This window comes from Hakea prostrata, chromosome 2, assembly GCF_041222555.1.
Source record: "Hakea prostrata isolate BN-2017 chromosome 2, UWA_Hpros_2, whole genome shotgun sequence".
Classification (NCBI taxonomy): domain Eukaryota; kingdom Viridiplantae; phylum Streptophyta; class Magnoliopsida; order Proteales; family Proteaceae; genus Hakea; species Hakea prostrata.
Window position 1 is genome coordinate 17,642,923 of NC_142601.1, and position 17,671 is coordinate 17,660,593.

Consider the following 17,671-nt stretch of genomic DNA (forward strand, 5'->3'; position numbering starts at 1 on the left):
AAAATCCAATTTTGACCTAAATTGCAAAATCCCCAAATTTCTTCTTGCTGAATTTTTCGCTTTAATCCATGTTTTCGATCGATTTTCATCAAAACAACTTCATAGACATGAAATTCCAAGTATTGTGCACATGCTAGTATGTTCAAATCAAATTTCCCCCAAATTTGAAATTTTCCGAAAAATTACGAAAATACCCTTTTGGCTCAAATCTTGAAATAGCACTAATTGGAAATGTCTCTTGTCTCTTCCACAGATACATCATGCAGAGGGGAGGACGAGGAGGAGGTAGAGGTAGAGGTCGCATCGTAGGTGCTCTCGGGGGCAGAGGTCGGGTTCCTTTCGAGCCCGAGAGAGGAGGTTAGGAGACCGGACCTATTTGACACACCTCGGGCCGAGTTTCGTACGAGGCCTACTTCAGCTATTGTAACATCGAGATGGGGCGTCTACTTCATTTACGCCAGCTCGTAGCCTTCAGGATCCGGCAGAGGTTCGACACTTTACGGTGGACTCACCTCTTCACCGAGGATTTGCCGGTATACCCGGAGCTAGTGAGGTTGTTCTTCAAGCAACCTTACTTACACAGAGGAGGCTCGGGGCCGGGGACATCCACTCGGACTTGTCCTCGGGAGCGGGGTCCACCGGACTCGGATTCGCTTCTCTACCCGGACACCGGCCGAGATCTTGCAAGTCCCTTACTACCCACAGCGGTGTGTGTGGATACCGCCGGAGCAGACACGGACAGCCATCTCGATGCCGTACGAGCTTCGCGAGATATGCTCTACGCTATGGGATAGCCGCCGATGCTTCACACCGTGGACTAGCGGACGGATGACGGGTTCTGCACGTATTATCGGTCGCATAGTCGGCCGGAACATCATGCCGAAAGCCGGACATCACCATCGGGTCACGGTGATGGAGGCCTTGGTCATTTACCGCATCTACATGGGCTTCGAGATCGATCTTTCTTACATCATTCAGCAGGTCATGCTTGGACTTAGTTCTGCGGCCTAGCATGCGGAACCTTTGCTATGGGAGGCTTCGACTTTGATCTTCGGGCATTTCGGGGTGAGTTTCGAGGATACTCCGATGGACACTAGATCACGGGGATACCCCATTGGGACTCGGACCATTCGACGGATGAGACTACATCGGTTAGAGAGATCTCCTGGTCCAGGAGGGTGAGGATGATGATGAATCGAGAGGATGAGGATGAGGGATCAGAGGATGGAGGAGAGGATATCGGTCCCGATAGTGATGATCAGGCCGGAGATGATACGGATATGCGCGAGGGCTGAGCCCGTGCATCACGAGTTTCCTTCATCACACTTCGAGGCAGGTGGCCCTTCACATGCGGTTCCGGAGACTTCAGATCTTGGTGCACAGATGAGATCGATGACTTCCATGCTAGAGAGGATGGAGGTCGGACGAGAGCAGATGTACGAGAGGATGGAGTCTCGACAGACAGGATAGAGCATCGGGTGACTCGGCTAGCGAGAGGAGTTCGGAGCATATAGAGATCGAGTAGATCACCTAGATAGACTGTACCTTAGGATTTCCCATTTATGCATTTCAGATGTAATCATTGTAAAAACTTTTGAAATTAATGAAGTTCATTTTGTTTCTCTTTAATTATTGTATGCTATGCACTTTTCTTTTCCTTGCATTAGTGACATTTGTTCAAGTATAATTATGGTATGTTATTCGAAATGTTCGTTATGCCTCAAAGTTCAAGTTTCTAATTCAGGTGTTCTATTATTCACTTCTAAGAGTAGAAGAGTCATTTCGGATCAATGACCCAAGAATGTTCAGTTGTTGTCTTTTGTGGTTAGGATCTCCTCGAACCTTGGGCTCGATACCAATCATCACCCCCCCCCCACCGGTACCCTATCCGGCATACCCGAGAGTGTGATCCACAGCCCGAAGATCAGGTATCGAGTGATCAACCTCCCACATAAACAATAACATAATCATGAACAACCATAACAAGAGTGCGGAAGATAAATCATAGATCCAATAATGAAAGAATGAATCATAAACGAAACGGAATAATAGATATAATCGAGTGTCAAACGGATAAGTAAAGTGAAGCAAAAATCCCACTTTACATCCAGCGGAAAAGTAGCTCGAAAGAATAAACTAGATAAAAGCTAATCCCAGTAGCAAGTACATTGGGTAACTAAATTATTCTCCACTTTGTAGACGACATCCTTGTAGGTGTAGATCTCATAAATAGCACAAGGACGCTTCCACTCAATGGTCGGACTAAGCATCGTACGGAGCATAACCACCCGTGGGATCTTCGAGTAATTGTGGTAACCGCAATCACCTTCCCGGAGATATGTCTCTTCGCCTTGCGCTTCCTCATAGGGACCGTCATAGTATTCCGTACCTGCAGGATAGTCTAACAACATTGTACAATAAAGGAATGAGTTTCAAAGAAACTCAAGTAAGGCGATTAAAATCCATAATAACATAAATGGCAGGATTCCGGAACAATCATAAATGCAATATGATATGAGACAAACAATGAATGAATGATTCTAACTCTATGTATGCTGGTCTCTATTGGCGAGACATGCTTTAAGTCATAGCACCGTACTTCTTTAGGAAAGTCCACTCACATCCTCAACCATTTAAGATATCTTGGATTCCCTCCAACCATTTAAGATATCTCGGGCGACCGATTGGTAATGGGTCCTTCATCCCTCGGGACAAACCTTGGCAGGGGGTTAAGTCAACACACTCTCTCACAACCATTTGGTATAAGTACCGGCGCATGTCGGGGTAATACCTAGCCAAATGCAAGTCTTCTACTTGGTTACATCAAGTCGGATCCAGATACTTCCATTCCTCGTCCCCGACGATCCTTTCCGGTATCCTTCACACTAGAGTCCTCATAGTCCCCGACTACGGACTCACCAACCCTATTGATCATCCACATATGGTAAACGGGAAGCTCTCACGTCCTCTCACGGGTTGGTTACCGGTCTTAAGCGCCCGTGAGCCCAAGTCTAACCATATGCAACCCTACCAATAAATGGCCCCCACAATGTGATTCCTGTCCTCTCACGGGTTGGTTACCGGTCTTGAGCGCCCATGAATCCCCATTGCTACCACGGGTCGTTCGGTCTCAATACCCCTCCGATTAGGGTCGACATAACAGGACATCCTAGCCAAACACTACTAGACAATCCTATATATGTCATCCAACAGTTTAGGAAGGTGTCCAGAGGGCATCTCCGGAAACATCCCATAATATTCCCGTAGTAGTCCAAGGACAGAAATGTCAAAAGGACACCTCTCCTTTCCAAACCATACGTAAGCATACACATGCATCAATTCATATCATCACATATATGGTAACTCCATATATGGAAAGAAATCAATATTTACAATCATTTGTATAACATTGGTAAGTAAATCATACATGAATCAATTCAATATGAATAAGCAATGCTACTGTAATCAAAGTTATGCAACAGTAGTATATCATTGTAAGAATCTAATTTAAGAAACATATTAATGATATTCAAATATAGAAACTAGATTCATGCTATCTATGTAATTAAGGAAATAACCATCCTTACCTTTTATAACTCGCAAAGAATCCTAAGAAATCAAGTAAGATCTTGGCAAACTTGAGAAGAAGGTCCTAAACAAGTATATACAACATATTAGGAAAGATCCCTAACAGAAAATATAGCAAAACATCCGAAACAGACCAATTCTGGAGTTGCTGTACTCATTGGTCGAGTGGATTGGTCGAGTGGTCCAGTCGACCAATCAGTCGACCAATGTAGACAGTAGCTTAGAAAATCAGAGTTTTGAGATATGAAATCCGAATTTGGTGGTTCAAAAGGGTACTAATCAAGGGGTAGACTACATCAGTAGTATTCTAGCATATAGGGGACCTCAAAACACTAATCAAATCAAGGTATCAAGATCCAAATTAGGAAACAAAAGTTACCATAAATAAATCAAACATGGATCTTGATGAATTTTGAAATAGAAAACAAGGACAAGAACAATAGGAGGATGGATCATTGCTTTCGGTAATGAAAACATGAAAACATGCATAGGTCTTCATAGAATAAGGCTTAGAAGCATAAATCTAAATAAGGAAATAAAACCTACCATATATGTACTATCATGCATCATGAAGAACACATAGTAAGGTAGAAGAGAACAACTAGAATTCTATGGATTATGGATCATAGAAAGAAAACACAACCATTAACCACTAACATGATCAATGAAAGAAGATCCAAAGAGATCGGAATTCAGATTAGGAAATTAACAGAGATTAAATCATGGTTTGATCATGAATCCTTCAAAAGCTTGCAATGATCATGGTTAAGATCATTGTTCTAGCCTTAAATCCTTAGGATGATCATGAGAACATGTTCGAGAGATGTTTGCAACAGAGGATGCAGCATCTCTTCTACTGTCTCAACTCAAAAAGGAAAGAAAAACAAAGATGTAGGAGAAGAAGAGAGAGTAGACATACCTTTTGATGCAAAAAGAAGAGTTCCGACGAAGATCCGCCAAGAAAACTCCAAGGATGCAAGAGAGATGACTTGCGAGAGGTCTTTGGTTCGTTCCGAGGGTTTGGAGGCAGCAAATACGAAGTGGACTCGAGGTTAGACTTAAATAGAGCAAGAATCAACCTAATTGCCAAAGACAGCACCCATTGGTCGAGTGGATTGGTCGATCGGCCCGATCGACCAATCGGTCGACCAATGCAGACAAAGAAGGCCAAAACAGGGAATTGAAGGCCCAGATCAAATCCAAACCTAAAGAGGTTTTGCACACAAGTCAAGTGACTTACCTAGTAGGTAGAAATGCCTTCAAACCAAGATAGAGAGCACTCCAAGTCCATCAACTAATTAGATCTTCATCAGGATTCTGTTTCCATAAATAGAACCTCATCATCAACCTTCATGGATTCAAAGCCAGACACCAAGTCCTCTACTGGGATGGCCCAAAGCTGACTTCTTACTTTACTTCGGGTCATCGGACCTACAAATAACAAGGTTTCCAGGTCAAGGTTAGGGCTGGGTTTCACAGGGTTGATGTCAGAGGCATTGCCGGGGCATGAGGTATGTTGGCGTGTGCCTGGCATTTGTCACATTTGCGGACATGAGCTTTTGAATCTTCTTGTAGTGCGGGCCAATAGTATCCTTGCCTTATCACCTTGTCTGCTAAGGCTCTGGCCCCTATATGACTCCCACAGTTTCCTTCATGAATTTCCTTTAGGATGACAACTGCCTCTGGAGCCCCGACGCATCGTAATAATGGTCGAGTTAGAGACTTTTTGTACAACTTGTCATTTCTGACGGTGTATCTGACTGCTCTTTGCTTTACAGTTCTAGCTTCTTTTGGATCTTCTGGTAGTAAATCACTTTCCAGATAATTGATTATTGGAGTCATCCAACTGTGCTCGGTTTGTATGTGCATCTGGTCGGTCAAACTGATGCTTGGAAACTGTAGCTCTTCCATATATACGACGGGGTCTGCTTCCATTTCATATGTAGCCAGCCTAGATAGGGCATCTGCCTGCTCATTTTCTGCTCTAGGTGTCACATCCACCCAGCCGGTACCCCATTTGGAATACCCGGGATGTGATCCACAGTCCAAGGATCAATGATCTGAGGTCCATGCCTCCCACATACACGGTAACACAATCATGAACAGTAATAATCAATGGTAAAAACAACTAATATCAAGTATCATGAATAAGACAAGATTAACTAAATCAGAGTGCGGAATATAGATAATAGATAAGGTATGATCAAAATCATAAAGGGTGAGAAGGTATGGTAGTCACCCTCTCAGAGCAGCGGAAAAGTATTAAATCAAGTTAGTTACATATCCAAGTATCACCGGAATAATTCAAGACAAGTTAATTACAAAATCTAAGGTTCCACAAATACACCAGGGGAATGGGGCACTATGCTAGGGTTTCTTCTATACTAATGGTAGTCTCCTCAACAGTACGGATGAAGTAAACCCAGCGCTGCCGCTCCCGCACAACTGTGGGGCTAACCCTGGTGCGAATAATAATCCTCCTCGGCTCCAATATACGAATCCTCACCGATGCCACTACCCGGAGGGTAGTATGTGGAATCATAGTCCGCCTCATAGGAGGTGCCATCGTAATCTTCGGTACCTGAAATGTAATCTAAAACATTTGCACAAAAGGAATGAGTTCGAAGAACTCAGCAAGGAAGTTATTCCATAATTAGAAATCATACACATTCAGAACATATAATAATGCAATGTGATATGGAACATATGATGCAGATATGAGCCTAACTCTATGAATGCTGGTCTCTAAGGTAGACATGCTTTAAGTCATAGCACCGTACTTCTCTGGGTCGTCAGTCACTCTCCCATTTCCATATCTTGGGAATGCCTGGGGAAGATCGGCAAAGTCATCAAAAACCATGGTAAGGGGAATCGGTCACCGCTCTCTCACATCACCATTTGGTCAGAGAATCTTGGCGCATGTCACGGTAAAGCCTAGCCCAATGCAAGTCATCTACTCGATCGGTCAAGTCGGATTCAGATACGTCCATTCCTCGCCCCCGACGATCCTTTCCGGTATCCTTCACACTAGAGTCAGCGAAATCCCGGATTTCGGACTCATCAACCCTATTGGTCATCCACATATAGTAAACGGGAAGCTCTCACGTCCTCTCACGGATTGGTTACCGGTCTTGAGCGCCCGTGAGCCCAAGTCTATCCATATGCAACTCTACCAATAAATGGCCCCTTTCGGGTATCCGTAGCATGGTTTATGTCCCCTACCGGATTGGCTACCGGCCTAGAGCGCCCATCCAACCATACACTACCACGGGTTGTTCGGTCTCAATGCCCTTCCGATTCGGGTCTGACACGACAAGAATGAACCTAGCCACACAACTAGACACTCCTATGTATGTCATCCAATAACTCGGGAGAGTGTCGATAGGCACCATCGGAGAACATCCCATACTATTCCCTCCGATGCCCAAGGACAGAAGTGTCAGTAGGACACCCTCCAATCTCAAGTCATACGTAAGCAATCACACATCAAATCTCATCATTTCTCATGCATCCAATGCATATTCATAATAGTACTCAAATCATGATATTGAAACGAATCATTATAAACATAAGCAAATCAAAATGATAGAGTAACACATATGTATCAGTATCATAATGATTGAAAGAAATTTAGGGATTTCATTCTTTGAATAAAGCATAGTTCAATATTTGATGACTTATATGTTTATGGATATAACCATCCTTACCTTGGATGAGTTGATGATGAATTGAGAATACCAAGAATAGTCCAATAGAAGTGTTAAGGCCCTAAACAAACATCAATAATAAGTTAGAAAAGAAGTCGGGAAGATCGGATGTAATTTGAGTCAAAACTGACCAAGGTTGCTGTCAGCAACAACTTTGGTCGATGGTTTTGGTCGATGGTATCGACCAAAATAATCCTCGGGCAGAATAGTGGATTTTGGGGATTTTGGTCCGAAATGAGTCTTCCGGTGTTCGGATCAATCTGAAACTTGGAGGCATACTTAACAACAGTAGTAGGACACTATAAATCAAGGAATTAACCCAATCCAATGGTTTAATTAAAAAGCCCCAATTTGAGCTATCAAGTTCAAGTGATAAACATCATGGCATGAGTTGGAATTGATTGCATTGATGAGGAATAGCATGCAATAGCTAGAGGAACTAATAGAAATTCGATTGGAATCATATGGCAATGTTAAACATGAACATAATACACTTTATAGCTCAGTTTGATATCAAATGGTATGATGTTAATAGGTAAATCATGGAATACATATGCTAGGCATGAGATATAAGCTTTAACATCAATGAATGGCTAAGGGAATCATGGATTGAGCATGAGTAGGCACTTGGAGTGGTGGTTGCAAGGTTGCAGCACCATTCCAAATGTCCCATCAGCAAGATGACAATAGAAAAGAGTAGAAAATGGTAGGGTAGAGAGTGGAATGAAGAGTCATACCTTAGTGTAGAAGATGAAGGCAAGAATCAATGATAAACTAAGTGTCTTTGATGAGATACCCTTCACACTAACCAAGGAGCTGCTTTGGGAAGCTCTCCCCACGTTCCCAGGTGAGAAAAATGATTGCAAAAGGCTCAAGGCTCGAGGTCATATTAAATAGAAAAGGAATATTCCATGGAATCATTAACTTGGCAGACTGGGACATTTTGGTCGATGGTATCGACCAAAATGTTCGACTGAAATGTTTTCAGTAGAAAACTCAGGTTTAGAACAGCAACTTCAAGTAGGGATTTGAAAGGCTATACAAGGTCAAATTGAGTGAGGTTTTCTTCCACAATTCAATCAAGAAGTCTAGTTTCGGGGAATACCTTCGGATTGTGCACAGGAGGTCATTTGGTACATCAACCATATTAATCTTCTCCGATGCGCAGACTTTCCTTAAACACTGACAATGCATTTAAGCAAGGGGTATCATTGTCAATGTCCATGGGCTAGGTCTCCGAATCATGATCATCAATCAGGATGGTCCATAAATCTCTTCTTCCACCGCTTCGGGTCCTCGGACCTGAATACAACAGTGGATCCGGGTCAGGGTCAAGGTTAGAATAGGGCTGGATATTACACTAAGGACTTGTTGGATTTGGATATCTTTGAAGAATTGTCTGTATTGGTCGACCATGGTCAGATATTTAGTCATCCTCTTTTCTTTCGCTTCATACAGTCCATTCACTTGATTCACAATTAGTTGTGAGTCGCTTCTGACTTCAATGTTCTGAATATCAAGCGCTTTTGCTATACGGAGACCTGCTATTAATGCTTCGTATTCTGCTTCATTATTTGAGGCCTTGAATTGGAAGCGTAGTGCATACCGTATTTGGAATCCTCCTAGGCTTATTAGGAGCAATCCTGCTCCACTCCCCTGTGCGTTGCTAGAACCATCTACAGAGAGTATCCATCTTTTGATGCTTTCAGAAGTGGCCTCCTCCTTTTGCTCATGCTTTGGTTCAGAAGTTTCAAGGATGAAATCAGCTAGGACCTGTGCTTTAATAGCTGATCTTGGTCGGAACTCAATCTGATGTTCGCTTAGCTCCACTGCCTATGATACCAGTCTTCCGACCAAGTCTGGTCGGTGCAGTATTTTCTTTAATGGAAAATTTGTCAATACTGCGATAGGATGTGACTGGAAATATGGTCTCAGTTTTCTGGCTGCTATGACCAGGGCCAAAGCTTGTTTGTCCACCTATGGATATCTTGTTTCAGCATCAAGGAGCACATGGCTCACATAGTAAACGGGGTTTTGCTGTTTCCCTTAATCTTGTACTAGTACTGCGCTAACAGCCAGGGGCGAAATTGCCAGGTAGATGATCAGTTCTTTTCCGGTGGTCGGTCATACGAGCAGGGGTGGAGTGGTTAGCTTTTCTTTCAAATGTTCGAAAGGTTGTTGACACTCCTCACTCCACTCTGGTACTCTTTTTTTGGAGCTTTGTTTTAGAGCTTGAAAGAAAGGAGAACATCTCTCTCCTGATCAAGCTATGAACCTGTTCAAAGCTGCTACCCAATCAGTGAGACTTTGTATTTCCTTGATGCTTTTTAGTGGTTTCATCTCTTGTATGGCTTTTATCTTCTCCGAATTAGCCTCTATTCCTCTTTGTGATACCATGAACCCATAAATTTTCCTGAAGATACTCCAAAAGCGCATTTTTCTGGGTTGAGCTTCATTTTGTATGCTCGGAGTACCTCAAAGACTTCTGCTAGGTCTTTGAGATGGTTGGATTGAGATGTGCTTTTTATCAGCATGTCATCGACGTATACCTCCATATTCCTGCCTATCTGCTGCTCGAAAATTTTGTTGATCGCTCGCTGGTAGGTTGCCCCAGCATTTTTTAGACCAAAGGGCATTACTTTGTAGTAGTAACTATCCCTGTCTGTCATGAATGCTGTGTGTTTCTAGTCGTCTGGGTTCATCAAGATTTGGTTGTATCCTGAATAGGCGTCCATGAAACTGAGCATCTCGTGACCGGCCGTTGCGTCGATAAGCAGGTCTATCCTTGGTAAAGGATAACAATCCTTTGGACAGGCCTTATTGAGGTCGGTATAGTTTGTGCACATTCTCCATTTTCCGGTTGTCTTTTTTACCATTACCACATTGGCCAACCAAGTTGGGTGGTCGATGGGTTTAATGAATCCGGCATGCTTTAGCTTCTGAGCCTCTGTTCGGATGGCCTCATGCTTTTCCAAAGAAAAGTTTCTTCTCTTTTGTATTACTAGGATCGCTTGAGGGTCAATGTTTAGCTTGTGCTCGGCTACTTCTCTGTTTATTCCGGGCATGTCTTCTGCGACCATGCAAAGACGTCAGCATTTTTCTGTAGAAATCTGGTAAAACTATTTTTGAACTCTTCTTCTTGTTCTACTCCAATCATAGTTCCCTGATCTTCCCTTGAATTCAGCATAATCTTTTCCAACTTTTCTACTAGTTCATCTCTTTGCATGTTTTCTTCATAGTGATCATCTCTGACTTTGACTGCCATGGTAGAGCTTGTTTTTACTCTTTTTCTCATGTAATTGGCGTAGCTCTACCGGCTTCCTTTTTGATCGGCAGAACATTCTCCTATTCCCTTTTTTATTGGGAATTTCATCTTCATGTGTAAGGATGATACTACCGCTTCCAGAGTACAAAGGGTTGGTCGTCCTAAGATCATATTATAAGCTGACAAATCTCAGACGACCATAAAATTCGTTTGGATGACCCTGTCTCTGGGGTATTCGCCGATACGAAGATCTAATCTGATGGTGCCCTCTGCTCGGGTTGAGGTTCCTGTAAAACTGTATAAGTGTGTCCCACAGGGGATCAACATTTTCTCGTCTAGCTGTAATTTCTTGAAAGCTTCTAATGACAAGATATCTGCTGATGACCCTGTATCTACTAGGACTCTATGGACCTCTGTTCCGGCCAGAGTGACTTTGATGACAAGGGCATCGTCGTGGGGAGTGTTTACCCCATGTTTATCTTTGGATGAGAAGGTGATCGGTTCTGAAGTAACCTTCTCATCTGGTTTCTCAAGCTCGGCATTCCCCACGTATTGTGCTTTTCTTTTGGCTTGTCTACTTGACTCCTCAGTTGGGCCACGGAACACGGTAAATATTGGTGGTCGGTTTTTATTGTCTCCTCCTTCCCGTGGTCGGGACTTGTTTTGGCGTCCTTCTCTGCTTGGAGATCTATGCCTTTTCCTACCCCCTTCTATTTTCTTTTGATTAGGTTGGGTAGGTCGGAGTATTTTGTAAGCTGTCCTTGAGAGATGATCCTGTCAATTTCCTCTTTTAGCTGTCGGCAGTCATCTGTCCAGTGTCCATGATCTTTGTGGAACTCGCAATATTTGCTTTTATCACAATTTCCTGGACGAGAATGTAGCTTCTCAGGCCGCTGGAGAATTCCTCGATCTTTAATTTGCATCAGGATTTCCGATCTCCTCATGGCCAGTGACCTTTTCCGCTCAGGACGACCATCCCTAGTCGGGTCTATGGTCGATCTTCTGATGGGTTGGTATTTTTCTTTGTGTGTTCTTGCCTCAGTGGTTGGATGCTCCTTCTTTCGAGATTCAATTGTTTCTGATATCTCTGCTTGCATGTGGCATCGTTCTCGGAGATCATCATACGTTTCAGGCATGTCATTCAAAAGTCTCTTAAGTAGGCCTTCATGGCTGAGTCCTTGGCACAAGGCGTGGAAGGCTATTTTTTCATCCAGATTTTCAATCTGCATGGTCAAATTATTGAATTTCGCAAGGAAATCTCTAATGGACTCCGTTTGCCCTTGTTTTACAGCGAACAAGGTATCTTCTCTCTTTTTGGTTTCTACTCCGCTTTGGAAACGCAATAAGAAAGTCCGACCTAGATGGTCGAAACTCTTTATTGTGCCACGAGGCAGAGCTTGGTACCAATCTAACGCTGCTCCAGCCAATGATGCTGGAAAACTGCGGCACATAGCTGCTTCATTGTGTCTAAAAGTAGACATGACAGATTTATAATGGGTGATGTGATGCTTAGGACACTTCGATCCGTCGTATGCCTTGAAGGTCGGGCATTTGAAACCTATTGGCATCTCTGGCTTCGAGACGCTTTTGATGAAAGGATCCTCTTTCAAAACGGCATATAGCTCGTCTTTTCCAAGCTTTAGCGCTTTTTTGACCGTTTCGTCAAGGTCGATGATGCGCTTGTTCATCTCTTCATCCTGCTTCTTTGAACCATTATGGTTCTTTTTGTCCTTTGAAGCTTTTGCTAGATCTGTGCTGCTTCCTCGATCTCCGTCTTCGTCGACTAGAGGATTCTTCTCTGGAATAGCTTCTTTCGAGGTTTGAGACTTTGCTGCCTCTCTCTGCAGCTCCTTTTGAGATCGTTGATGTATCTGGTCGATCACAGGTGGTCGGTCACTCCTACTCCCTTTGGGACTTTTTTGTTTTTTCTGAGAATCTGTACGGGGAGCAATTACGTGTTGCATGGCCATCCTGATCAACTCGCTTAGGGATGAGATTTCTTTTCTCATCGCAAATTGTTCTTTTTGAACCTCGACAATTTGATGCATTGTCGCGTATTGACTTGCTTGAGGATCTGAAAGAGTTGGAGGATCTTGCTGAATTTGGAGTTCGAGAATTTTCTCCATTCCTGGGAGGTTTGGAATGCCCCCTAGGTTGCCTTGGCCGACCTCCTTTTCTCCGTTAGATCCATCTTCGATTACCAAACCTGATCTCGTCTTCATAATAGCTTTTTGATCAGAGGTTCCCACAGACGGCACCAATTGTTGCTGCACAATCCTGTTTGTCCCTTCAACCGGTTGAACCTGCAAGGATGAGCTCGACCGTGGAGGTCGAGTTTTCACCTCCGATGATCTAGTTAGGAATCCGACTAAGGAAGACAAGAAAGTAATGAACAATAATAATATGAATAGTGATTGTTCTATTCAGCGTCCCTTTCTCTTGTGCTCCCTTACCTTTTTATAGATTTTCTATGTATGAGTTTGAGTGGGACTCAAACCTTATTTAGGTTGTGATCTGACTCTTAGTCATTGAGTCCTACTCAAACATGAGTAGTTGAGTCCTGACAGAATACTGTTTCTTTGACTAGAGTCTTCTTCAGATTTACCTTGTTATTCAGCCTTTGTAATTATTCGACCGACCTTGTTCTTGGTCGGTCTGAATTGATCCGAGCTGGTCAGACTAGGCTCAAACCGAACTGGTTTGATTCCGATCTGATCGGACTGGGCTCAAACCGAACTGGTTCGCGCTTTATTTATTCTTTCCTTATCAGAAACATAAGGCAATAGGACTATCAGACTATCTATGATGGGAAGTAATTACCATGGCAAACAGTCACCATAATACTATGGAAACTGGTATGCATAGTATTAGGTTCTTTATTTGTGAAAGAAAGGAAAAACAATGCGATGTGGCATATAGGCCGCTTAATAGTATGGTTTTCAATATCCATAGTATTAGATTGACTATATGCAATGGGTTTTCCATTCCATTCTATTAGGTGGCTTATTACTATGGTATTTCGCTTCCGTAGCAAAAAAGCCATCGCGTTTACCCCATTTTCTTGTATTGCTAAATGGAGCTGTTCATATTTTACCAATTTTAGTGCATGGAGTTGGTATTCTTGTTTCTAGCTCGCCATTGATATGGTACAGATTTTTACTATAATGCAACTGAGATATTGTTCCATTCTTTTGTATTTTATTGCGTCAATGTAGTATTTGCTAATGTTAGAAGCTTTCGCACTGTCGTTCATCTGTTTCAATTCTGGACACAGTTGAATGTTACCGACTAACTATTTGAAATTTCTATATATTATCATCCAGGTGAGGCTATCCCCCTATAGTATAATTTTGCTGGACTAAATGCAATCAGCTTCGACAAGGGATGCTATGTACGCCAAGAACTCATTGCCCTTACACACCATCGTGGTGTAATTCGTAAGCGTGTGCTTCCACTGAGATTTTTAATCCCTTCCTTTGCTTTGTTCAGGAATATGTCAGAAGATTGATTCAGTTGCAGGGTCAAATGTGGTTTTGCTTGATACTAAGAAGAAGGTGGGGGTTGTGACAGCAGCACTTGGGTGTCAGGGGTTGGGGGTGTTGAAGCTGGAAGGAGCCTTCAAAGGATCAGGAAAACTGATTGTTGAAACTCATGATCATGTGTATGTTAAGGCCATTAGACCAGACTGGTGGCCTTCCGAATGGTTTCAGGACCTTCAGCAGGTTAGCATTGTTGCCTAAGGTTGTAGTCTGCAACTTGATTTACTGGTAGCAATTTCCACTAGACGGGGTGTATAGCTGATGCTTCTGGGCAGCTTAGATTTCCAAAAGTTGGTACTACCAAAGTCTCTGTAGACGCTCTGTCATAGATTCTTCTTTCGTCACCTGTAAATTTATCGAACCAGGTAACTCATGTGGGTCATGTTTTTGTAGATTTGGAAATAGATTACCCAACCTTCAACCTTCCGCATCCAGGGTAAAACTAAAAATGGATTCTAAAGATACGGAGGAAGTGTTATCTCTTTTTCTGTTATGTCAGTGAACTTCTGTTTTGCCTTCATTGGTTATAACTGTGCTCTGCTTGTGTAACTGAAAACATCTAAAGTGGAAGATGGAATTGATTAAATGCTGAAATAAATGGATAACAGAAGATTGCATGAAGGGATTCAGGATGACAGGTAAAATAAGGTCTGAGAGCTGGGAGATGATGCAATCAAGTATGTCTGACAAGGATAACAAATCCAATTGGAAACAGGTTTTGGTACAAGTGGTTCTGATTGTAATTGGTCGTAGTCAGTTCTGGAATCAGCCGGAAATTTAGAAATTTGAATTACATTTCATATATTAAATTTTAAATTCTACTATAATTTTTCGAAAAGCAAAGATTAAACGGGGGTTGGTCCAAGTGGAAAGCAGCTTGGTTCGCTTAAGCAAGGTTCTAGTATCGAATCCTTGTGGATGCAAAAAATTCCCGCTAGGAGACTCACCCACCACAGCTAGGTGTGCGACGCGGGTCGAACCATCGTTTAATAAACCGGGGTAGGCCAAAAAAAAAAAAAACAAATCACCCGATTAATTATTTCCTACGGCTTTAAGTATCACCTCCACTTTAATTGCAATATCAGAAGGTGAAGAAGTTCTGCAACTCTCGGCCTCTCTACTAGATAGACTCGTGATGAGCACATTTATGTGTGAAATCTTAGGGGATCAAGCATACATTTTATACACTTAGAGTGGAGCTACCTTGGGTTTTATGTTGTTTTTACAGATTTTAGGACTTGTAAAGATTTAAGCAAATATTTGGAGTTTTGGAGTTTTGGGTATGAATCGTGCAACTTTACATGTCAACTTTAATATCTGGAGCATGATGGGCTAGAGATGTGATTATGGGTCAACTCCGAAATATTTAAGAGATAAAGAAGGCAAATTTGATCTACGGCCGGCTGAGATTATAAATTATCAATCAAATCTACAGAGATATTATTGAGAGAGTCAACATGGAGAAAAGAGTCCTTGCATACTTCAATATCTTATTTCCCATTTGTGATTTGATTAAAGAAAGAAAAAGAGGAAAAAGAATTATATTCAAATAAGGAAGAAGGAAAAATCCCGTTTTTGAATGTCTCTATTCAATTTCGATTAAGCCCTTCATCAAATGGTCATCCAGTGTCCGATCGAGCTGATTTTTGGAGGAGAGCTTCATGACTTGTTGATCCTCAAATCCAACAGTGTAATTGTGCAGTTGATATCTCTAATTCAGTCTGATTAGTACGTCAAAATCCTAATTGGTTGAGTCAGATAGAAACCCTGAGTTTGATTCAAATTCTGTCAAGATTCATATCCATGTAAACTCTGTAAAAGGAGAGCTTACTCTATCAAGGGAGAACGTGTTTTAGAGCTTAGTAGAAGCACTCTTTCTTCTCTCTTCAGTTTATTTAGGCATTCTCTAGTTTTCTTTGCTTGCATTTGTGAGATTTAATTTATAGATTGAATGTTTAGGTTTAATTTTTCTACAATTCAAGTTCAAGTTTTAAGATTCGTTTTTCTCTGGGTCTAGCAATTGCAGATCTAGATCATTCTAGATCTAGATCTGGTTGTTAGGGTTGGTTGAGATTTGAATCGTTTGTTCAATTCGCAAGTAAGTAACCTTCTTCAATAAGCTTCTCTCCTCCCTCCATTCCCGCTTCTATCTACCCCTCCATATTCTTAATTTAGGATTTACTTTCAACATTTATTTATTGTTCTCCCTTCCCCTAGGTCCTTGATCAAAGATTCCTACAGTCGTGCCTTTCTTTAGTTAAGGTTTCTCTTTCCTTTTATTACTATGTTATTTACTTTCTGCAATTTACTTTCAGTATTTATTTATTGTTCTCCCTTCCCTTGGATCCTTGATCAGAGATGCATACAGTCGTGCCTCTCTTTGGTTAAGGTTTCTCTTTCCTTTTATTGCTTTGATTATTTCTTTTTTCTAATATTTGTTCCCCCGATCGGTGGTGTCACATCCACCCTAAGGGTACCCTATCTGGATTACCCGGTGGAGTGATCCACAGCCCAAAAGATCAAGTTTAGGAGCAATCATATACATTTAGCACAATAATTTAATCAAAAGCAAGAACAAATCAAAATTTTCAAATAACTTAATAATAAAAGTCAAGGAAGAATCTCAGAAGAATCTCAGAAGAATCACAAAGAGCATCAGAGTGCGGAAAGATACTAATAAAATAATTAATCGAAATGTGAAATGAGGCGGAAACCCATTCTATAATAACAACGAAAGGTAGAATGAGATAAGGTGCAGGTTACAACCAGTTCTTAAAAGAAGGGAAAGGAAAGGTAAGCAACGAAATTACAGTTTCTTCTAGCTTATACAATGTTTCCTAAATAACAAAATCATAAGAAACTAAGCCAGGCCGAATCTGCTCTTGACAAATATCAGTCTCGGACTGCTAATCTTTATCAACATGTTCACCACCACCACTAGTGTGGTACCAGTGACCAACTTGGTCTTCAGAGTGTTGACTGTCACAGTCAACAGTAGTAGTACCTGCAGAAAAGTCTAACAAAATATGTTGCAAAAAGGAGTGAGTTCAAAAGAACTCAGCAAGGCAGTCATCCCATAAAACATAAGCCATATGTTACAAGCCATAACATGATGCAACATGATATGAAACACAAGATGCAAGTATGGTTTTAACTCTATGAATGCTGGTCTCTAAGGTAGACATGCTTTAAGTCATAGCACCATACTTCTTTGGGTAGGTCTCAATCACTCAAGCCGGTGGGAATTGGGTCCTGAAGCCTTATAGACAACCTTGGCTGGGGTTTCGGTCACTGCTCTCTCACATCACCATTTGGTCTAAGTATTGGCGCATGTCAAGGTAAAGCTTAGCCCAATGCAAGTCTTCTACTCAGTCATATCATGTCAGATCCAGATACGTCCATTCCTCGCCCCCGGCGATCCTTTCCGGTATCCTTCACACTAGAGTCAGCGAAATCCCAGATTACAGACTCATCAACCCTATTGGTCATCCACATATAGTAAACGGGAAGCTCTCACGTCCTCTCACGGGTTGGTTACCGGTCTTGAGCGCCCGTGAGCCCAAGTCTATCCA

General features: G+C 42.1%; 1 pseudogene; it reads left to right on the forward strand.

Annotated features, from left to right (window-relative positions):
• Window positions 1-14,300, forward strand: part of LOC149023917 (putative transferase At4g12130, mitochondrial) — a 47,621-nt pseudogene extending 33,321 nt beyond the window's left edge.
• The last annotated feature ends 3,371 nt before the right edge of the window (window positions 14,301-17,671 follow it).